Source organism: Sminthopsis crassicaudata, chromosome 3 (genome assembly GCF_048593235.1).
Source record: "Sminthopsis crassicaudata isolate SCR6 chromosome 3, ASM4859323v1, whole genome shotgun sequence".
Classification (NCBI taxonomy): Eukaryota; Metazoa; Chordata; class Mammalia; order Dasyuromorphia; family Dasyuridae; genus Sminthopsis; species Sminthopsis crassicaudata.
In genome coordinates, this window is record NC_133619.1 from 101,251,234 (window position 1) to 101,276,995 (window position 25,762).

Consider the following 25,762-nt stretch of genomic DNA (forward strand, 5'->3'; position numbering starts at 1 on the left):
TATATATATATATATATATAATTTGTAGATTAATGAAAATGACAGATCCTTTTCCCAAGAACTGTTATTTAACAACTTCTTTTTTATTCTGCTCTTGAACTCCAAGTAAATGATCTTGTTCATAAATAAATCTCACAGAACACTTTATTCTTTAACTCTTTTAGGTAGTTTTCATCAAATATTGCACATTATAAATAAATGTATTCATATCATTTTCCTTTGAGTGTACAGATAATGCCTTGTTTAAACTTTCTCTCCTGATAGCTCCTGTACTTCATACGTAAATATATAATATGTTTTTTCTCTTTATTTCATTTATCTTTCTTAATTGTAAACATTTAATATTAATAGATAAACTTTATGACATTAATTTTCTAGACATCTGGTAAACCAATTTCTAAGTCCTTGATAGCTGTATTTCAGGTTATTTTGAAGTAACAAAATTTTAATAACCACAAATCTTTATATTAATGAAATTATAATAATTACATATTTACATATATGTTATAATTTTATAGTAATATAAAAGTATTGTTTTATTTAATTACTTATTAATTTTTCTTCATTATTTTGTTTTTCCAGTAACCAGACTTTTGTTCTAGTATAACCTATAAGAAATTAGGTCATTTCCATACCATCAAGAAGCCATATATGCATATACATCTATTGCTATAGCTATAAATTTATGCATATAAATATATATATATATATATATATTTTATATCTATATTTCTCTATATGTTCCTATATATCATATTATTAATATTTAGTGTTTATTTATGGGGTTAATCCAAATATTTATATTATTTCTCTGTTATATCTTATAATCTTAATCTTTGAAATAATTGACAAGATCATGACTCCAGAGTATTTAGAATCAATCTTACTCCAAATTTTCTTTTTGGAGATTTAATTTCTTTATAATTTGTCTGGAAAAAGCACAATTGCATATACAGTATTGTTAATTGCAAATAAGATAACTCAAATACTCTGAGTAATACAAATGATCTTTAAGTGCCATAGGCTAGCTTCATTAGTTTAATGAGCCAATGATTCCCACTTTGATGCTTCTTCTAATTATGCGTGATGTGCCATTTCCTTCAAAAGAAAGACATCTAATTAATTAGGTAAAAAATGTCATCCATAGGTCATTGACACTCAGGAAGATCATTGCCGATACACTCTAATCTTTGGGAGAAAAATATTACTCCTTTGTGATTTCCACCAAATGTTATTAAGTAAAAAAAAAAAAAAAAAAAAAAAAAAAAAAAAAATCATCTATGGCTAAAGGATTGCTGGAAAGGGATAAATCCTATTCTATATCTTGCTTGTACACAGTTACCTTTGTTTGACTGGAACTCAGTAAATATAGCTCTTCAGAGATTCATACATTTCCAGATTTTCTATTATTATGTTGAAAGGAATTTCAAAAGCCAAAACATATAGTAAAAGATGTATTTATACAAGAAACACTCTTTAATGGGCACAGGTTTAAAATGTGACTTATTTTCAACAAAGGAAATTTAACAATAAAACTAATAACAAGAAGTAGCTTTTGAAAACTGAGGAGTTCACCATCAATTATTCTTTTTTACCTGTGGACATTATCCCTTTGCAAACATCTTATAAATAGCATAAAAAATACATTTGTAAATCTGTGCTTGAACTTGTTTTAAGAAAGTTGCTTCAATGCATGCTTTTTTTTCAGTTTGTTACTAAAATAATCATAAAATGTTCAAGTGAGAGATTTCAAATGGTGTATGATTATATCCAATCTGAAAGTAATTTTTCAACTCAAATTATTAACTATGAATCATAGACATATCATGTGCATTGTTTTTCATTTTAAATGATAGTAATATTGGAATCAATTGGTGAGAAATAAACACATATGGCATTCTATGATTCAATAATCAAAATAAATTTCCTAATAATTTTATACATAGTTTTTGTCCAAACCCCACCATCTCAAATAATCAGTGTTTAAGGTTTAAATAAATAAGTTGGTTTTTCACTTCACTAGTCTGGTTAGGAAAACTATTGCAGCATTTTTCAATCTTGAAGTATACATGTAATATTGTTTCTTGAATGTCAGTACATATAAGTTTCCTTTTTATGAAAAGAATTTGGGAAGGGGAATGTTGCAAACTTATAGAGACATCTATTTTATAGAAGTACAGAAAGCATAGATTTATATCATGGAAAAGAAAGAGAACGTAGGGATCATATAGTCCAATCCTTTATCTATCACTTTATTGTAGTTATTTTGTATATAAGAAAATTAAAATTCAAAGTAATTAGTCCTTCATATATAAGCTAATTTAAAGGTATATTAAAAAGAGGAAGAAGTAAGGAGGTGAAAAGGCCTGACATGTAATTTCAAAAATTTAAAAAAAAATAGGATATTTAATATGAATACTGACATATACTGAAACTTGACTAAGTTATAAAATTATTTCAGACCCTGATGGTATGCAATATAGATTATTTGTTCATAATCATGAACAGATATGATACTTTAGCGGAAAGTCCTGACTTCAAGTATGGCTCACGATCACTATTCTAAGTGACATCCTTTCTAAAAGAAAATATAACAGCTAATAAAAAAGGTAACAACTATATAGTGCTTATTATATCCCAGTCATGATACTAAGTGCTTTGTGATTACCATCACATGTGATTTTTACAAAAGCCTTGAGATATAGATACTATCATTATCCTCATTTTACAGATGAGAAAATAAAGATAAATGGAAATTAAATACTTGCCCTCTGGCAAAGATCAAATAATGTCTTAGGCTGAATGTGAGGTAAAATGCAAGATTTATATGAAGATTTAATAATATAACCATCTAATTTCTCCACTTCCAAAGATAGTATAATGGAAGTTTTGTCCTGGTAAATACATTTGGGACTTAATTATGTACTTCCAAATAAACCAAATTACTAATTATCCTCAAACATATTCTATATTTCCCTATTTCTATATCTTTCATTATTGTTTTCCTAATTCTTGGAATAACTATTCATTTCATCTCTTCTTGTACTGCCTAGAAGTTATTAATTCTTTTACCATTTTTTTTTAATTGTTTGGGCTTTCCTCATTAAATCAGGATAATTTTGTCTCCTTTTCGCCAAGTAAATGACTTTGATTTCATTCTCTTAAGTCATTTCTGTTCCTAGAAGTTTCAGAATTATGTGAAATCAGAGGGAAGTAATCCCTTCAGTCTCTATTAACTTCCTGCCCACAATTCTAAACCCCACCCTAATTCTGTCATCAATGAAACCAATCTGTAGTATTACCTCTAGAATATATAATATTCATGAATATAACAATTTAATTTTAATTAATGCATGCAATTATATCCTTCTAAAGGGCATTTTTATCCTTATATATCCAATATCTAAACCAATGTTGTTGTTTTGCTTTGGTTTTAATAAAAGAAATGGAGTAAATGCTTATGTAATTGAATTGGTGTTATTTAGAAATACATTTTGTCTCTTATTGCTCTAATAAAGATAACTAAAAAGCAGAAACCATGTCTCCTTTAATTCCCTTTCTCAAAGAGCTCAATACAGTGTTGTATATACTAAGATTTAAATAGGTATTGGATGAATTAATTTAAAATATTATCAAATAGAAAGTCTCTTCAAATATATACCATCAATTCTCCAAATTGAGTACCATTATTAAGCAATGCAAATGAATTTTTTAATTATTGATAATGTTTGCTAACAATATTAGTTTTTCCCCACCTTCCATACTTCACTTTTAGGAAGATGGAGAGGAAAAGAATACAAAATTATTCCAAAAAGTTTTTCTTTTTCATTTTTTATATTTGTCTTTGTGTGCATTTGATTATTCATAAGTCACTATAGATTTATTATCTTAAGTATTTATATCAAAGGTTGGTTATTTTACATTTAATTCAACAATTTGCAATAATCATACCTACATACAGTGCAGACCTGAATAAGCATCCTTGGGGATAAGAAGAAACACTTATATTTTAAAAGATAATTACTTTGTAAAAATGCTATTGACAAGGAGATATTCATGTCAAGGAGGTGTACAACCTATTCTCAACATTTAATAAGTCTTAATCTGGGATGAATTTGGAGTAGACAAAGTATTGTAGAAATAAGAAGCAAAGTGAGAAGAAAAACCAATCAGTATTCACAAATGATAGTGAATAAAAAAGGAATCTATAGTTAAGGATAATTATAATTTATATAACCTGAGCTGTTATATTTTTATTAAATCAACAATAAAAGGATATAATTCCACAATGACTTTTAAATTTGTATACTTATATGAATATTATTTACCTATCTTTTTATATATCTATGTGTTTCTATCTAAACACACACATAAACACATTTCATAGCAGGTAATGAATTCATTCTTTCATATGCGTACATTTGAAATTCAGATTCTGGATTTTGAAAAATTTTTTTTTTAAGATTTATTAATTAATATTTATTTTTCTTTGAAGTAAATTCTGCTACATATTCATTTTCTACTTTCAGAAGTTTGTACAAGCTCTAAAATAGAATGCATACAGTAAATTATAAGATTTCTTCAAATTTAAATTAAATTTACATGTTCTAAATTAAAATCTTATTTCAAATAGTGATATTTTCCCTCAATAGTACTATGTTCTCTCCATTTTATTCAAATTGTCATACATATTATTTGCATTATGAATACTGAACAATATTTCAATTTAATTTAATTGTTGAGAAATCAGAATCTCTAAAATTTGAAGATTCTATTCATATTATACCCTCTATGAAGAATTAAAATTTTCAAATAATACCATATCACAATATTATGATAAAAAAGAAACAGAATGAAAGAAAGAAAATTAAGTATTTTCTATATATAAAAAAAACTATAAGAAAAAGTTGAGGTCATTAAAGCATTATGAATTGCTAAAGGCAAATCCACTGTTAGTACCATGCAGGAAAAAAAAAAAAAAAAAAAAAAAAAAAAGCCCATTTCAGTCAAATACTTCAGGATATTGAAAATGTCATTCAAATAAGTTTAGGTATCATAACATTCTACTTTGGCTAATTCTGTTTTATTTACTTGTATAGATACATGTCAATTAATGTCAATTAATACATAGATTGTATAGATACATGTCAATTAATCTGAGAAGACTATATATATGAATATATAGATTCATTATTTCTTTTTCCATTGTAATTCTTCCATGTTTGGGATAATTGTAAAGTAGAGACAGAATTTAGGGTTTTCCTTTAAAAGTTCAGATAGGGATAAAAATCTAGTTTTCTCTCTGCAGTTATGCAGAGGAAAAGGGTCATATTAATATATAAAAATGCAATATTGAGTAGTCATTGTGACCATATGGAGAATCAGCTATTCATCCATCCTTTCAAATTATAGGAAAAGAAGATGAATAAAAAAGAAGCAAGAGGGAAAATACACATTTTCCCTTTATTCATTGGTATATACTCCAAAGAAGCATTTTATAGCTAGGGGGGAAAAAAAGCTTATTTTTCCTTCCCCCACTCTTGCACACTCTGTAAATGTGTAGCTGAGTTGGTACCATGCTCCATATTTATATTCTACTTCCAAAACAATTTATAAACTCTGAAATGAAATGTGGGCAATAAAGCATTGTTGCTATATAGACTGACCAGTGAACAAATGAAATTCTTCAAAGTACAGTAATGTTGAGTCCATCTTAGATAATTTGCTCTTCCATTTGGAAAAGGTAAAATAAAACCAATGCAATGGAATGGATAATATAAATCCATTGTTTAAAAATCTAAGGATATGATTATAAGAAATGAAAAGTAATCTTTAAAAAATGAAACTTGCAAATAGTTTTCAAAAATCAGTAAATTAGCAAAAATTTCCCATGATTACATAATTTTCTTTTTAAATTTACCAATGCAATTCTTTCATCATCACTTTTAAACATCTATTTTCCCCTTATCACTAACTTAACAGTTACAATATGCCTCCAAAAAATAAATTGAGAAAAAAAAAAAGTATCTAAGTAATAATCTTACTTTCTTTTCTGTCTTTATCTTTCTCTTTGCCTCCTTCTCTGTTCTAATTTTTTTTTAGAAAAAAAAGGAAATTAAAATATTAGATTTTGAATAGTTATTTAAATTTTAAAAATGTATTTCTATATATTATTGAATTTTAGCCTTGGTACAATGCTATGAGGTAAGTAAGTTATAATATCTCTTACCCATCCTTTGTAGACTAAAAACACTTGGGGAATAATTTGCACTTAAACACAACTCTTCTAACTCCATTTTCAGTCTTTTTTCTTTTGATCTAAGAGAGATATGGAGGGTAAGGAAGTTGTTAGGTGACAAGGTGGATGGAACACCAATCCTGAAGTCAGGAAGACCTCATTTCAAATGTAGTCTCAAAAATTACTAACTGTGATCCTGGGGAAATCACTTAATATTGCTTGCCAGAGTTCCTGATCTGTAAAATGAACTGGAAAAGGAAATGGCAAACTAGGCAAATTTAGATAGGTAAGATACTGAGCACAAAGAGAGCTGTTACAAACATTTCTAAATATCCTAAATTAGAGGTAACAAGACCTGTACTAGCATTGTGGTAGTGGGTAAAAGAGGAGTAGGATAGATAAGAAATTTATTGAAGATGTAGAATTTAAAGTGAACTTCAGTGGAATAATTAAGAAAAAGAAGAAGAATTACAGATTACGAATAAAACTGACTAGAAGAACAGTGCTGGTATTGAAAAAGGTAGGGAAGTCAAGAAAAAATGATAGGTCCATTTCACATATGGTAAATTTTGGGCAATAACGGTAACATTTTTTATATTAAACAAGCTAAAAGAAAAACCTCATTTGGATCTACACAGTGAGAACTGGAGTTATAGATTTATTGTTTTGAGAATGGCTTCAATTAGAGTGGAAGTAGCTGGAGGAGCCTACTAGGAAATGGGAAGAGAACATGAGGTTAGAATAACTGAGAGCATAAAGAATAGCAAGAAACAGGGGGATTAAAATATATTAAACTGCAAATTTGGCAGCAGAATTAGATATAGAAATGAAGAGCATATAACAAGTGGTTAAAGAAAGGGATGAATAACAGGGTGAAGTAAGAAAATAGAATTGTTTAAAGTGTGTGTGTGTGTGGGGGGGGGGGGTTGAGAGCTGGAAAGGGAGCTTAACCTTGACCAAATAATTCACATCTCCCTAGAGACAGAGAGAAGATGAAATTGCAGGCAAGTTGGTGGAAGATACAAAGGCATTTTGAGTTGATCAAGAAGGGAGTATATTCCATTCATGGGAAAAAATCTTAGGCAAAGGTACAGTGTAAAGGAATAAATGGAAAAAGTCAAAAAGCAGTTCAGACCTTTTGGACAAATTGTTTAAATGTCAACTATACTCTTGTCAAAAACCTTCTTTATTTGCGAATTCACACAGCAAAACAGCTCACCTAGTAGTCATAAAATTCCATATAAGGACACTCAGGGTCTTTCTTCAAAACTTTGGGATTTCATGTCATGGAAGACGCTGGGACAAGATCACCCAGTATGACGTGCCCTAATTAGAGAAGGTGCTGTACTCTGTGATCAAAGCAAATTTGTACTAGCTTAGAAGAAAGGTGAGATGCACAAAATTAGAGAATCTACCTGAAAAGTTCATATGGAGTTTTTGTGCCCAACCTGTGGCAGCATATTCTGAGCTCATATTGGTCTGATCAGCCATAGTCAGACACACTATAATTTAACTTTAACCTAGTTACTTAATTTTGGTTCTCTTTGAAAAATGAAATTGTTGGGGATGTGTAGGCTTTTGATGACACAAGGCAAGGGTGAAGTAAAATAATTTACTAAATTATAAGTAAAATTAGAAGTTTAAGTTTATTATAAATCATCAAGAGATCTCAAATGGAGCAGAACTCTTTGATGGAATTAGAGTTCTTTCGGTTCTGCTCATCTGCCCATTCTTCCCACCCACGTATATATGATTTGAGACAATACAGAGCTATTGGGTTTGAATAGGCTTCAGTAAGGAGATAGAAAGTTTGATTAGTGATAGTTCAAATTGTATAGAGCTTAAGTGGAGGTACTTAAGGTGAATTCAGTTCTATTGATAGTTAAGCAGGGGTACTTAACTACTTAGCTTTAGTTCAGCTCTATAGAAAACTTGGGTGGTGTCTGCTGAACTCTATAGAAAGGTAAATTAGTGGTACTTAACAGAGGTGGGGTTGGGTTGGCTTCTAGGTCATGATAATTCGGGAAATGACTCTTTGGGGTTTCCAGCCTCAGTTTCCCTTGTCAGATTCCCATCAAAATCAACAAATAAATCATAAAGTTGCTGTTTCCAGGGAAAAGCAAAAAGACAAGGCAAACTTAAATATAGAATGTATACAAGTAAGTAATGACTAATTGTTCTAGAAATTTTAGCTGGAGATAGACTGTGATGGGATTTAAGGTCCAGGCCATAGTTTATCCTAGAGATGAGAAGAAATTTCTAGAGAATTTTGAATATGGAAGTGAAACAGACTTTTGTTTTCTAAGAATATCAATTTGGAAGCCTATGGGGTAGATATATTAGAGAGGGAATTGATTAGATGTTGGAAACCAAGTAGAAAATTATCAAAATATTTAATATATCCAAAGCAGAATTCATTATATCCCCTACTAAATATCCCCTGTTTTAAAACTATTACTTTTAAGAATACTAAAATTCTTATAGTTTCATAGATTCATAACCTCAATATCATCTTCTATATGAAATTAGTCAATGACCTTTGTCAATTTCACTTCCACAACATCTCATGGATAACCAACTTTTCTTTTTGTATTCACAGGAACTCACAATTCAAATTAAGGTTCTTATAATCTTTTGACTGTTGCATCATTATTTTAATTAGGATATCAACTTTTTATCTCTCCCATCTATTATTCTCTAAATTTTAGCCAAAACATATTTCCCTAAAATTAAAAAAGAAAACCCTTACTATTTCATATCACCATTCAAAGTCTTCATTTTCAAGCCTCTTGCCTCTTGAACAGCAACAACAACAATAACAGCAGCAATAGCATCAATGGCAACAGCTGCAGAGTAACAATGACACAAGCAAAACCAAAACTACAACAATAAAAGTAGTAGCAAAATCAGTAGCAATAACAAAAATAAGAGTTAACATTTGTTGAGTTCTTCAAAATCTGAAAAATGCTACCAACTGTTACTTAAATTTATTCTTCAACTGTTTCTTTTTTGCTGGTTGTCACAAAAAATGCTTAAACTTCTACAGACTTTAAAAATTTATTAATACTTCTATATGTTCTGAAATAATATGTTAAATGTACTTTTAGATATTAGCATGATTAATTCTACTTCATAACCTTACACAATAGGTCATACTAAATGCTTATTGATTTAATTAAGGTATGGTCTACAATCACTGTTTTTTCTCTTTCCTATTGATGTAGGTTTTTAAAATATAAATATATCATATAAATATAAAATATTTTGTATATATTTATATATACATAAAATATTTATGTATATTTGTTATGATTATGCATTGAGTTCATGTAAATATATAATTTTATATAAAACTGATGATAACCATATGCATATGTTTAAATCCTATATATGTATACTATATATAGATACATGCATAAACAAATTGTATATATGGAGAGAGAGAGAAAACAAAAGATATATATTATTTCTTTATCTGCAAATGCATATTATTTATTTATTTATTTTTTTAAATTCCCATTCCTGGAACACTTTTTTTTTTTTTTTTTCCCCTATAATACCTGATTTTTTCCCCCCTTTATGCATTGAGGGATAATATAAACTTCAGTAATTATTTTCATCTCTCCTGGTCTGTCTGTCTACTTCTTTGGGTTGCTATGATTTTCTTTGGAGACTCAAAAGAAAATACAATGTGAAAGAGGCTCTGGTATTGTTTTATAAATACACTTTGACGATACAAAGTTGAAGTACTTAATCTAGACATAAGAGTGGTTCTATTAAACACTGTGACATTTCTAAGAATGGAATCTTTTTATAGAACTTATCGATTGAGTTCAAGTGAGATCAGTGAATCTTCTGTAAAAAGTGCACTTCATATTTCATAATCTTTAAAATGAATGCACTGACCAATTTCAAGGTTTAAAAGAAAAGAATCAGAAATGATTTTGCATTTGTTTAGAAATGTACAAAAGAGGTTAGATAAACCAATCAATACCTAATTACCAGTCTATCTCTGCAAGTACAGCTTTCTCTAATTTAATGCCTACACTTTCACAGAGATAAACCACCTGCTGGGTGACCTGACACATTTGCTTTGATAGTATTTTTAAAGGCATAGCTGTCATATAGGCACATGACAATAAGTGTCTTGCTTCAAGAGCAATCCTTTTCTGGGATACTTGACTCCTTGATCAGATTCATACATATTCATAGAAAATGAAACTGTAATCTCTTAAGTTTTATCTAAGAAATAATACATATATAAATGTGCATATTTTTGGAGAACAATAGAGATCTTGAAGGATATATCAATTGGAATGTATATATATATATATATATTTTTTTTTTTTAATTTTTTTTTTACACTGGTCAAATAGTTAATGGAAGAAGCTTTAAATATTATTATAAACCCATCTTTTGCTCAGATCTATGTGTTGTCTTCCCATACAGTATGACTGTATATAATTAGAATGACTACTAAAACTAGGTTTTTGTTAATCTCCATAGAATTATTTGCTTGAAATCTATATATGGAATAAATTTCAGAATATTATCATGCCAAGCATGCCTATTTCATTCAAACAGAACAAACAAAAATATAAATGTGATTCCATATAAATAGTAAATATTTTTTTTCCTAGCTAAATTTTCATTTATCCTATGCTTACTCTCTTTTTGTCATAGAAGTTAACTATTAATTCCTTAGAGCATTGATGTATTATGTAATTCTAGAGACTAGAAAAAGTGTTGTGATTGAAAAGGGAAGTACCCCCCCTCTCAAGGATATTATGATCTATTGAGATAAAATAAAATATAATCTAAAGTAAGTTTAAAAAAGGTATAATAACATATCTTTATTTTTATTATGCATATCAAATAAATATAGCACAATGCAGGGATTACCAAAACCAAACCAAATCAAAACAAAAAACAAACAAAAAAAACAATCCTGAGGGAAAGCAATGGGGAAGGCCACATTTAGTAAGGACATGATGATCTAAGTTATAAAAGTAGCTTGGAATACTAATAAGTGGAGGTAATGAAAAGTGCATTCTAGCCATGAAGGATGTTTAATTCCAAGGGGCAGTGTAATAGGCCAGAATTCTGGAGAAATATACTTGAAACAAGTATTCTTACAACAAGGTGTTAACTCAGTAGAATTGATGAGACAATGATTATCTTGTTTAGCTTATCTAGTTCAGTATGATTGATTTAATCTTACAACAAATAATGGTTCCTTAGGGATAAAATGATTGGTTTATACTCTGTATACTGTAATGATGTAATTGCAATAGAGTATATAAACTGGAGACAAACTAAATCAACAGAAACAACATTTTTTAAAAAGTACAAAGCTGGGGAAAATCTTTAAAGACAGTATTTCTGATAAAGGTATCATTTCCAAAATATATAAAGAACTGTGTCAAATTTATAAGAATAGAAGTCATTCCCCATTTGATAAATGGTCTAAGGATATGAAGTTTCAGTTGAAATTAAAGCCATTTATAGTTATATGAAAAATGCTATACATCAGTATTGATTAGAGAAATGCAAATTAAAATAACTCTTCTCAAATTGACTAAAATGACAGGAAAGGATAATAATAAAAGTTGGAGGGGATGTGGGAAACCTGGAAAACTGATGATTGCTGGTGGGTGGAGTTGTGAAATGATCCAACCATTCTGGAGAGGAATCCAGAACTATGTCCAAAGGGCTATAAAACTGTGCATTCCCTTTGACCCAGCAGTGCCATTACTGGATCTGTGTCCCAAGAAAACCATAAAGGAGGGAAAAGGACCTACATGTGAAAAAATGTTTGTAGCAACTCTTTTTGTGGTAGCAAAGAATTGGAAGATGTGTAGATGTTCATCAATTGGGGAATGGCTGAACAAGTTATAATACATGAAAGTGATGAAACATTATTGTTCTATAAAAAAATGATGAACAAATTGATTTTTGAAAGGCCTGGAAATATATACATGAACTGATGCCGAGTGAAACAAGCAGAACAAAAATGTGCAATGATCAACTGTGAAAGGCTTGGTTCTTCTCAGTATTTCAGTCATCCAAAGCAATCCCAAAAGACTTTGGACAGAAAATGCTATATACATCCAGAAAAAGATCTAAAGAGAGTCAATGTAAATCAACTTATGCTTTGTTCATTTCTTTTTTTTTTCTTTCTTTCTTTTTTAAATCTCTCTCTTATTTTTTTTTTCTTTTTGTACTGATTTTTTTCTTGCAACATGATTCATAAAGCAATGTGTATGAAAAGGAAATGATCTTACTACAAAAAATAATGGAATAAAGATTAATTAAGCAAAAACAATGGGAGGCAACCTGAGAGAGAAGAAGGGGATTAAGAAAAATATCTTAAAGATTATGGTAGGGATTTGAGTTACATCTTGAAGGATGCCAGGTAAACCAGTACCAAGAACAGAATGGAGTGACAATGCCATGACTATGTTTCAAGATCACAGTGAAGGATAAGGCCAAGTTGACCATGAAATAAAAGGAATGATGGGGGGAATTAGTGAAAGTGGGATTAAGGATAATAGTAAAGTTTACCTTATGAAGAGGAAGATGATGGGTTACTTTTTTTTTTTTTTTTAGTAATAGAAATAAAACATAGAAGATTCCTTTAGAACCAAAGAGAAGATTATGCATTTCTCTTCGACATGACAGCCATTTAAAAGTAGGATACAAATCTGTTTTTTTTTTTTTTTTTTTTACAATAAATATCTCTAGTTACTTTAACTTGTCTTCATATAATAAGAATTCAAGGTCATATTTCATTATGAAATCTTTTCTTTATAAACTTTTAAAATTACCAATATATTTCCTTGAGTACAGTGCCTAGAATGAATAAAAGACATAATATATGACCAGAAATGAACAGAGAACAGCAGAAATACCATTCCCATACTCTCTTGTTCCTAATGTCAACTAAAAATTGAAATATTTTTCTTAGCTGTCATGTTATAATGTTGATTAATATTGAACACAATCATCTAAAATTTCCAATTATCATTTGAATAATATTACAAGCACAGGTTTTGTTTGTTTGTTTGTTTGTTGTTGTTGTTGTTGTTTTAATTCTACATATCAGGTGTAATCTACACCTAAACTTGGAATAAGAAAGACTTATCCATCTCAATTAAAATGTGGCCTCAGATACAAAGTAGATATGGTACCCTGGGAAAGTTATTTAATCTTGTTTCTTCCAAGTCCTCATCTGTGAAATGATCTGCAGAAGGAAATGGCAAACCACTTCAGTATCTTTGCCAAGAAAACCCTCCAAAAAGGTCACAAGGAGTAAGACACCAGTGAAAATGACTAAACAACAAAATACCTTTAGAGGTGATTTGTTGTTAAAAAACAAAACAAAACAAAACAAAAAAACATACTATTCATTGATCATAGTAGAATATAACATTAGAAAAAGCAAGGTTTTTATTTTGAGTTTATATCCTCAATAGCAATACAGACACACTGTGCATATATGTATATTCTGGTGATCCTTTAAATTGAATTAAATTTTCCCTATCTAATTCATGTTATTGATATTGTCTAATGTTCAGCCTCTCCTGATTTCTCTAGAGGAGAGTGATTTTGTCTCAAACAAGACAGAAAGAAAATTGGCAACTTAGAACTTTCAAGTCAAAATAAACAGGACAATATTAAGGGAATATTCAGTTGCTCTTTCCATTAGTATCTGATTGCATAGAGGATACAGCTCTGAATTTGGTGTCAATAAGAATGGATTTAGAATCTTGCCTCAGGCACTGTTAGCAGAATTACCCTAGGCAAATCATTTAACTTCTCTATATCTCAATCACCTCATGAGGAAAAAGATGATAGTAATAGAAACTGCTTCATAAGGCTGTGTAAGGATCAAATGAATTAAACCATGTAAAGTGTTTTGCAAACTTGAAATGCTATGCAAATACTGTATCCTCTTCCTTTTCTTCTTTCTCTTCCTCTTCCTCATCCTCATCTTGTGTTACCAAATCCATATAAGGCATATTCTAGGATGTTAATGGAACTAATCCATTTATAAATCCAATTAATAAAATAATTAAATAGAATTTAATTATTGAGCCACTGTCTGTTATATTTGAAGATTACATGAAGATAAATTGATAGAATTAAAAACATTTTATCTGGATGGAAGAAGAGAAGATGAGAGCATGGCAGGTATCTATTTGAAGGGATAAAAAGAAGGGATGGATTTTTTCTTGGCATGAGAAGTCAGAACAGGAAAAATGGTTGTGTATTGCAAAGAGAAAGTTTTAGTTTTTGTTAAATGAAAACTTCCTAAAAATTAGAGCTATCCTGAAGTGAAATGGGATGACTTCCATCCACTTTCAAGGGAAGTGGATTTTTTTTTCCCCTGAGGCAATTGGTGTTAAATGACTTGCCCAGGGTCACACAGCTAGTAACTGTTAAATGTCTGAGGCCAGATTTAAAATCAGTTCCTCCTGATGTCAGGACTGGTACTCTATCCACTGCACCATTACCTGCCTCAAAAGTGGGGTTTTTCATAATTAGGTGTTAAAGAAAAGGCTAGGTGACACACACCCCCAAGTGAAAGAAAAGGGAATCATAATTTACATGCTATTTGTGATTATATGCTAGTCACAATGATGAATGGATTTACAAATATTTCAATTGATAGACACAAGGACTCTGCAGTTCTGAACCCATTTTATAATAATAATAATAATAATAATAATAATAATAATAATAATAATAATAATAAAGCCAAATATTGATTAGGGGACTTCCCACAGGTCACACAATTAGGAACTGTCTAAATTCATTTTTTAACTCAAGTTTTCTTCTTGAGCTTGTCTACTAAGTTACCACCTACCCTCTTCAGTAGATTTTGTAGTAGATCATCTCCGATATCTGGTTTTATTGAGAATTCCATTATTTAATCTTTTTTTTTTTTTTTTTTAAATGAGATTACTTTTTTTAATTGTGACTTTTATTTTTAAAATAATTTTCATATATTTTTGAAAGAATTAAGTAAATTGATAACTTTTCAATTATTAAGAATCATTTTGCTATGTCCTTTAAAGTATTTAGAAAATTTAAAATAGAAAATTTTTAAAAAATTAAAAATTGTGATATTTAGATGATCACTCACAAATTTCTTAGTGTCATAAAGAGAAAGTAGCCTTACAATAGAATGAATTGAGCTCAAATCTGTTTCTGTCCAAGAATATCATAATGTATCACTCAGTACTTCTGGCCTTCAGGGCCTTCATCTATAAAATTAAGGGAATTGATAAATATTTATGACCCTTTTTATGTCTAACAGTCTATGAATATATCATAATTAATCATTGGATTAATAGTATTTTAGAGGAAAAATTAACTATGACATTAAAATGGATTATAAAATAGAGATGAATCTGCTTTCAAAGTTATAAGAAAGAATAAAATCATACAGCACATTTTATTGAAAAAAATTCTAAATTTCTTTCTCTTTCCCCCAAATAGATATTTAGATTTACTATTTTCTTCATGTTATTATTCATAATAATTGTTTTACAAACCAGCTACAAGAAACTTTGCAAGATAATCACAAATCCTCATGTCCATTGAAAAGGATACCTTCTAGAAACTTTAAATTGTAAAGAATAATCCTTATCTGCTTCTTCAATACACTGAAAATCCTATTATTTAGATATTGTTGGCCATCATTTTTATACATTTTAAAGGGGTTTTTTTGGCCAGTAGGAAAATATATTCATATGTTATGAATCAAAATAATTTTCATTTGAAAAAAATTATTAAAGCTTTTTATTTTCAAAACCTATGCATGGAAAATATTTTAACATTGAACCTTCCAAAACCTTATGTTCCAAATTTCCCCTCACTTTCCTTCAACCTCTCCCCATGATGATCCAATATATGTTAAACATGTTGAAAATATATTAAATCTAATATATGTATCCATATTTATATAATTATTGTGCTGCATAAGAAAAATCAGATCAAACAGAAAAAAATGAGAAAAAAAAAAAAACAAAATGCAAGCAAACAACAACAAAATGAGTGAAAATGCTATATTGTGATCCACACTCAGTTCCCACAGTCCTCTTTCTGAGTGTAGATGGCTTTCTTCATCAAAAAATCATTGCAATTGGCCTCAATCACCTCTTCTTGAAAAGAGCCATATCAATCAGAATTAATCTTCTTATTATTTTCTTGTTGTCATTTATGATGATCTCCTGGTTCTGCTCATTTCACTTAGAATCAGTTGATGTAAGTCTCTCCAGGCCTCTTTGAAATCATCCTGTTCATCTGGAATTATGCTCAAAAAGTTATCAAAATGTGCATACCCTTTGACCCAGCAGTACTACTACTGGGCTTATATCCCAAGGAAATACTAAAGAAGGGAAAGGGACCTGTATGTGCCAAAAAGTTTGTGGCAGCCCTTTTTGTAGTGGCTAGAAACTAGAAAATGAATGGATGTCCATCAATTGGAGAATGGTTGGTAAATTAGGGTATATGAATGTTATGGAATATTATTTTTCTGCAAGAAATGACCAACAGGAGGAATACAAACAGGCTTGAAGAGACTTGCATCAACTGATGCTGAGTGAAACAAGCAGAAAGAACTAGGAGATAATTATTCACTTCAACAATGAAACTGTATGAGGATGTATTCTGATGGAAGTGGATATCTTTAACATAGAGAAGAGCTAATCCAATTCCAATTGATCAATGATGGACAGAATCAGCTACACCCAGAAAAGGAACACTGGGAAATGACTGTAAACTGTGAGCATTTTTTTTTGTTTTTGTTTTTCTTCCCAGATTATTTTTAACTTCCAAATACAATTCTTCCTTTGCAACAACAACAACAACAACAACAACAACAACAACAACAAAATTCGGTTCTGCACATATATATTGTACCTAGGATATACTATAAGATATTTAATATGTATGGGAATGCCTCCTCTAGGAGGGGGTGGAGGGAAGGAGGGGAAAAATTCAGAACAGAAGGGAGTACAAGGGATAATGTTGTAAAAAAAAAAAAAAATTACCTATGCATATGTACTGTCAAAAAAAATGTTATAATTATAAAATTAATTTAAAAAAAAGAAATCATCCTGCTCGTTGTTTCTTATTCAAAAATAATATTACACAACATTCATTTACCATAAATTATTAAGCCACTCTCCAACTGATGGACATCCTACAGTTACCATTTTCTTTCCACTACAATAAAGGGCTGCCACAAACATTTTTACATATGTGGGTCTGTTTCCCTCTTTTATGATCTCTTTCAGATATAAGCCCATTAAAAACACTACAGGATCAAAGAGTATGAACATTTTCATAGCCTTTTGGGCATAGTTCCAAAATGCTCTCCAGAATGGCTGGATCAGTTCACAACTCTGGCAACAATGTATTGGTGTCCCAGTTTTTTCCCAGATTTCCTCCAACATTAATCATTATCTTTTCCTGTCATCTTAACTAATCTGAGAAGTTGTCTTAATTTGCATTTCTCTGATCAGTAATCATCTGCCTAGAAATAGTTTTAATTTCTTCATTTGAAAAATGTTCATATCCTATGACCATTTATCAATTGGAGAATCACTTGAATTCTTATAAATTTGAGTCAATTTTCTGTATATTTTAGAAATGAGGCTTTTATATTTAACATGTATGGAACTACCTGCCATCTGGGGAGGAGGTGGAAAGAAGGAGGGGAAAAGTTGGAACAAAAGTTTTTGGAAGGCTCAATGTTAAAAAATTACTCTGCATATGTTTTGTTAATAAAAAGTAATAATAAATAATAATAATAATAAAGAAATGAGATTTTTATCAGAATCTTGAATGTAAAATATTTCCCAGTTTATTGTATCCCTTTTAATCTGCATTGGTTTTGTTTATACAAAAAAAATAACTTAATACAATAAAAATTATCTATTTTGTGTCCAAAATGTACTCCAGTTCTTTTTTTTTTTTGGCTACAAATTCCTTCCACTGATGTGAGAGGTAAATTATCCTTTGTTTCTCTACTTTGCTTATACTATCACTCTTTTTGTCTAAATAATGAACCCATTTTGACTTTATCTTCAGATATGGTGTTAGATGTCAATTAATGCCTTCTTACCGCCACATTGATTTCCAATTTTCCCAGCATTTTTTGTCAAATAGAGAGGTTTTATTCCAAAAGCTGCAGTTTGGAAGTTTATACTAGATTACTATAGTCATTGACTATTTTGTCCTGTGAACTTATTCCAAAGATAGACTACTCTATTTCTTAGCCAATACTAAATAGTTTTGTTGCCCACTGTTTGCAAATTTATTGACATATAGTTGAACAAAATTATTCCTAATTGTTGCTCTAATTTATTCTTCATTGGCAGAAAGTTCTCCCTTTTCATTTTTGAGATTAATAATTTATTTTGTTCTTTACTTATTCTAATCAAATTAACTAAAGGTTTATCTATTTTGTTTTTTACCCATAAAATCAATTTTTTAGTTTTATTTATTATTTCAAAAATTTTCTTACTTTTAATTTTATTAACTTCCTCTTTTATTTTCAGAATTTCAAATTTGGTATTTATTGGGGGGTTTAAATTTGTCATTTTTCTAGCTTTTTAGTTCGAAACCCAATTCATTGATCTTCTCTGTCTCTGTGTTATTCAAGGAAATATGTAGAGATATAAAATTTCCCCTTATAACCACTTTGGCTGCATTCCACAAATTTTGATATCTTGTCTCAATATTGTCATTCACTTGGAAGAATTATTAATTCTGTCTATGTTTTTTTTTTTACCCACATTTTATTTTAGTATTATTAGTTTCTAATTAATTAAATTAAATTCTGTCTATCTTCCCCTGGCCTTTTCTTGCATGTGATTTTTATTGCATCATGATCTGAAAAATATGCATCTACTATTTCTGCCTTTTTGTATTTGATTTGAAGTTTTTATGTCCTAATACAAGGTCAGTTTTTATATAGGTTCCATATGCTGCTGAGAAAAGAAAAAATGTATATATATATATTTCTTTTTGTCACCATTCAGTTTTCTCCAAAGATCTATCACACCTAACTTTTCTAGAATTCTATTTACTTCCTTTCTTCTTTCTTATTTATTTTATGGTTTAATTTATCTAATTCTGATAGAGCAAGGTTGAGATCCCACTCTAGTATAGTTTTGCTGTCTAATACTTTTTTTTTACTTATTCAAGATTGTGTTTTATTAGTGCAAGAACACACTTTAAAATATCATCTGCATCTTGCATTATAACTTCATTATACAAAGACTACATTGTTTTTGTAAAGTGGAGCATATTTCCAGCAAAGGTTTTCTTTTTTTAATTTAAATTGCTTATTAATTTTAAAATTATAACATTTTTTGACAGTACATATGCATAGGTAATTTTTTAAACAACATTATCCATTGTACTCTCTTCTGTTCCAAATTTTCCCCCTCCTTCACTCCACCCCCTCCCCTAGATGGCAGGAATTCCCATACATATTAAATATGTTATATTATATCCTAGGTACAATATACATATGCAGAACCAAATGTTGTTCTTGTTGTTGTTGCAAAGGAAGAATTTGATTTGGAAGGTAAAAATAACCTGGGGAGAAAAACAAAAGAATGCTCACAGTTTACACTCATTTCCCAGTGTTCTTTCTCTGGGTATAGCTGATTCTGTCCATCGTAGATCAATTGGAATTGGATAAGCTCTTCTCCATGTTGAAGATATCCACTTCCATCAGAATACATCCTCATATAGTATTGTTAAAGTGTATAATGATCTCCTAATTCTGATTGTTTCACTCAGCATCAGTTGATGTAAGTATCTCCAAGCCCGTTTAATATTCCTCCTGTTGGTCATTTCTTATAGAACCTTTTCTTATAGAACTTTTTTGGGCATAGTTCCAAATTGCTCTCCAGAATGGTTGGATTCTTTCACAACTCCACCAACAATGCATCAGTGTCCCAGTTTTCCCACAGCCCCTCCAACATTCATCGTTATTTGTTCCTGTCATCTTAGCCAATCTGACAGGTGTGTAATGATATCTCAGAGTTCTCTTAATTTGCATTTCTCTGATAAATAGTGATTTGGAACACTCTTTGTTATGAGTGGAAATAGTTTCAATTTCATTGAAAACTGTCTGTTCATATCCTTTGACCATTTATAAATTGGAGAATGGCTTGGTTTCTTATAACTTAGAATCAATTCTCTGCATATTTTGGAGATGAGGCCTTTATCAGAACCTTTAACTGTAAAAATGTTTTCCCAATTTGTTACTTCCCTTCTAATCTTTGTTTGTACAAAAGCTTCTTAATTTGATGTAATCAAAATTTTCTATTTTGTGATCAATAATGATCTCTAGTTCTCCTTTGGTAGTCTGAAAGGTAAACTATCCTATGTTCCCCTAATTTATTTATGATCTCTTTCTTTATGCCTAAATCATGGACCCATTTTGATCTTATCTTAGTATGTGGTGTTAAGTGTGGGCCAATGTCTAGTTTCTGTCATAATAATTTCCAGTTTTCCCAGCAGTTTTTGTCAAATAATGAATTCTTATCACAAAAGTTGGGATCTTTGGGTTTGTCAAACACTAGATTGTTGTTTTTATTCACTATCTTGTCCTGTGAACCTAACCTATTCCACTGATCAACTAGTCTATTTCTTAGCCAATACCAAATGGTTTTTGTGATTGCTGCTTTATAATATAGTTCTAGATCAGGTACAGCTAGGCCACCTTCATTTGATTTTTTTTTTTCCATTACTTCCCTTGAAATTCTCAATCTTTTGTTCTTCCATATGAATTTTGTTGTTATTTTTTCTAGATCATTAAAATAGTTTCTTGGGAGTCTGATTGGCATAGCAATAAATAAATAGATTAGTTTAGGGAGTACTGTCATCTTGATTATATTCACTTAGCCTATCCAAGAGCACTTAATGTCTTTCCAATTATTTAAACATGACTTTATTTTTGTGGCAAGTGTTTTGTAATTTTGCTCATATAATTCCTGACTTTCCTTCCATAGATATATTCCCAAATATTTTATACTATCAACAGATATTTTGAATGGAATTTCTCTTTGTATCTCTTGCTCTTGGATTGTGTTGGTAATGTATAAAAATATTGAGGATTTATGTGGATTTATTTTGTATCCTGCAATTTTGCTAAAGTTATTAATTATTTCTAATAGTTCTTATTGCTGAGGCTAGTGTTTCTAGTACACTATTGAATAGTAATAGTGATAGGTGGCAACCTTGTTTCACTCCTGATCATACTAGGAAAGGTTCCAATTTATCGCCATTACATATGGTGTTTACTGATGGTTTTAAATATATGCTCCTTATTATTTCAAAGTATAGTCCATTTATTCCTACACTCTCAAGTGTTTTTAATAGGAATGGATGATAGATTTTATCAAATGCTTTCTCTGCATATATTTGGGTGATCATATGTTTTTTGTAAATTTGGTTATTGATATGGTGGATTATGCTAATAATTTTCCTAATATTGAACCAGCCCTGCATTTCTGGTATAAATCCCACTTGGTCATAGTGTATTATCCTGGGGATGATTTTCTGTAGTCTTTTCCCCAATATTTTATTTAAGATTTAAGCATCAATATTCATTAGGGAGATTAGCCTATAATTTTCTTTCTCTGTTTTCAATCAACCTGGTTTAGGTATCAGTACCATGTCTGTGTCATAAAAGGAATTTAGTAGGACTCTTTCAATCTCTATTTTTTCAAATAGTTTATGTAGCACTGGAGTTAGTTGTTCTTTAAATGTTTAGTAAAATTCACATGTAGAGGGGGGCGGAGCCAAGATGGAGGAGAAGATACACGTGATTCTTTGAGCTCCTTTCTTCCCTCAATACCAATTAGTTAAATCAGAATCAAAAGTAGCGCTGGACTGATAGAAACCACAAGGACTGGAAGCATGACTTACCAGCTGAAGAGAATCTGGAGTTTCAACAGAAAAGGTTAGTTCCCAGGGGAGGAAAAAAAAAAAAAAAGAGGCTAGCACAGATGGTTGGGTGGTGGCACACTGCTCCGATAGTGCTGGGGTGGGCTCTGGGATCAGAGAAGCCACTGAGATAGAAGAATCTGGCACAGGCTGTTAGCTCTTCTCTGCTTATAAAACAGCAGTTCAGAAGAGAAATCAAGCCACTTTAAAATGTAAGCCAGATACTAGAACCACCCCAATCTAAAAGTGACTCAGCAGATCTCGGCACTGTGGGTGTGGCCGACTTAGGCTGTCCAGGCTTTCACCTGGGGGTAGTTAAGAGATTGAAAAGCGGGTGGACACGGCCCAAGGTAATACATAGTGCCTTGCTCAGCTGGAGGCTGTGGAAATCAGCCCTGGAAGTCCCAGAGAAGCAGAACCTTTGAAATAGGGACCGTGGTTTCAGGGCATACACTTCCAGTTTGAGCACAACGGCTTTTCAAGTCAGCTGCTGACATCCATGCCCCACCAGGACCCATAGGCTGGGCTTTGTGTTGCCTTTACTGTTTAGTCTTAAACTGCAGGAAAGTCTCTAGGACACACAGCGCCTTCACATCATAGTCCTATTAATCATCTCTGAGGCACTTCCAGGGAGGGGGTGGGGAACTCTCTCCCAGAGCTCTCTCTTAGCTCAGGAGCAGGAGCCGCTGCATCCCTCCGGTCTGGGAGGAAGCTGGTAAATAAATAAGTAAATAATTTCCTACCCCAGGGACAGACCCCAAAAGATTTTTTAAATATAAGTAAAAAGCAAAGAAAAACGATCGACTCCTTTTACACAGAGAAAGAGCGGGTATCCAACCCTGAGGAAGTTAACAGCAGAGAGTCAGCAGATAACAGCCTAAAGGGGAACGATTCCTGCCCCCCATCACATTTTAATTTTCTTATATACACAGTAACTACAATAAAGTGATAGATAAAGGATTGGACTATATGATCACATAACTCTCTCCTAGAAGAGACAATTAAAAAATTAAGAGAGTTTAAAGAAAAATAGGGAAAGGAAAGGGAAGCTATGATAGAGAATAACAATGTTCTGAAATTGGAGTTGGAAAAAATAAAGAATTCACAGGAGATACAGAGAAACAAAATTTGTGAATTAGAAAAGGGTAAAAAATCACAGGAAAGTAGGATTTCTGAATTGAAAAAGATAAAAAAGTCTTAAGAAAATAGGATTTCTGATTGGAAAAAGAAAATAATTCTCTAAAAAAATTAGGGAAATGGAAAAAAAATTCAATAGAGCAAAATAATTCATTTAAAAACGAAATTGGGCATTTACAAAAAGAACTAAAAACTGTGAATGAAGAAAATAACTCCTTAAAATTCAGGATGGAACAAATAGAAATGAATGATTCATTGAGAAATCAAGAATCAGTCAAACAAAACAAAAAAAAATGAAAACCTGGAGAATAACGTCAAATACTTACTAGGAAAATCTATAGACCTGGAAAATAGATCTAGGAGAGATAATTTGCGGATCATTGGACTTCCAAAAAGTATGACCAAAAAAAGAGCCTAGATTCTAATTTACCGGAAATTATCAAAGAGAACTGTCCAGAGATAATAGAAACAGAAGGGAAAGGAAATGTTGAAAGAATTCATCAAACTCCTTCTAAAATAGACCCTAAAAAAAAAGAACACCACGGAATATTGTGGCTAAGCTGCAGAATTACCACACAAAGGAGAAAATCTTGCAAGAAGGTAGAAAAAAAAACAATTTAAATACCAAGGTGCCACAATAAGGGTAACAGAAGATCTGGCTGCCTCCACATTAAAAGATAGAAGGGCCTGGAACCTGATATTCCATAAGGCAAAAGATTAAGGATTGCAACCAAGAATAAACTACCCAGCTAAGTTTAGCATCTTTTTCCATGGAAGAAGATGGTCATTCAATGAAATAGAGGAATTCCATATGTTTCTAAGAAAAAATCCAGACTTAAACAAAAAATTTGATCTACATCCACAAGACTGAAGAGAAACAGAAAAAGGTACACAGAACCCTTGAGAACTGTAAATCTGTTGTCGGTATATAAAAAGTGCTCATGGATAATTTGATTTTACTGATATAAAATAAAAAAGGGGGGTGTAATAAAGGGAAGGAGGTAGTTTCAGAAAAGGGGGAAGGAGTGATAAAAAGAGGGAAAGTCCATCCCAGGAAGAGGTATAGAAAATACACCATATCTGAGGGAATTTAGAGAGGGGGAGATACATTGTGTGAATCTTACTCTCATTAGAAGAGGCATAAAGCGTAAATAATTTACATATTTGTTTGTCAGAGAATTCTCTCTCACCTCATTAAAAGGGGGGAGAGGAAAAGGGAAAAGGAAAAGGAGAATAAGGGAATGGATTTGGAAGGAGGGGGGAGGGATACTAAAAAAAAGGGAGGGCTGCATGTCACAATTAGGGTCTATAAATTAAATATTGGGGAAGGGGTTCAGGGGGGTCAAGGGAAAAAGCATATTCTGGGGATCATATGATGGTAGGAAATACAGAATTAGTAATTTTAACTGTAAATGTGAATGGGAAGAACGCTCCCATCAAACGGAGATGGATAGCAGACTGGATCAAAAATCAGAACCCTACAATATGTTGTTTACAGGAAACACACTTAAAGCAGGGAGATACATACAGAGTAAAGGTAAAAGGTTGGAGCAGAATCTGTTATGCTTCAGGTAAAGCCAAAAAAGCAGGGGTAGCCATCCTTATCTCAGATCAAGCAAAAGCAGAAACTGATCTAATTAAAAGAGATAAGGAAGGAAACTATATCCTGCTAAAAGGTACCATAAACAATGAAGCCATAGCAATACTAAACATATATGCACCCAGTGGTATAGCATCTAACTTTCTTTTTTTTTTTTTTTTTAATTTTTTATTTTATTTTATAATTATAACATTTTTTGACAGTACATATGCATGGGTAATTTTTTACAACATTATCCCTTGCATTTACTTCTATTCAGATTTTTTTTCCCTTCCTCCCCCAACCCCCTCCCCCAGATGGCAAGCAGTCCTATATATGTTAAATATATTACAGTATAATTTAGATACAATATATGTGTGTAGAACCGAATTTCTTGTTGCACAGGAAGAATTGGATTCAGAAGGTAAAAATAACAGTTTACATTCATTTCCCAGTGTTCCTTTTCTGGATGTAGCTGTTTCTGTCCATCATTAATCAATTGGAATTGGATTAGCTCTTCTCTATGTTGAAGAAATCCACTTCCATCAGCATACATCCATGTACAGTATCATTGTTGAAGTGTATAATGATCTTCTGGTTCTGCTCGTTTCACTCAGCATCAGTTGATGTAAGTCTCTCCAAGCCTCTCTGTATTTCTCCTGTTGGTCATTTCTTATAGAACAATAATATTCCATAACATTCATATACCATAGTTTACCCAACCATTCTCCAATTGATGGACATCCATTCATCTTCCAGCTTCTAGCCACTATGAAAAGGGCTGCCACAAACATTTTGGCACATACAGGACCCTTTCCCTTCTCTAGTAG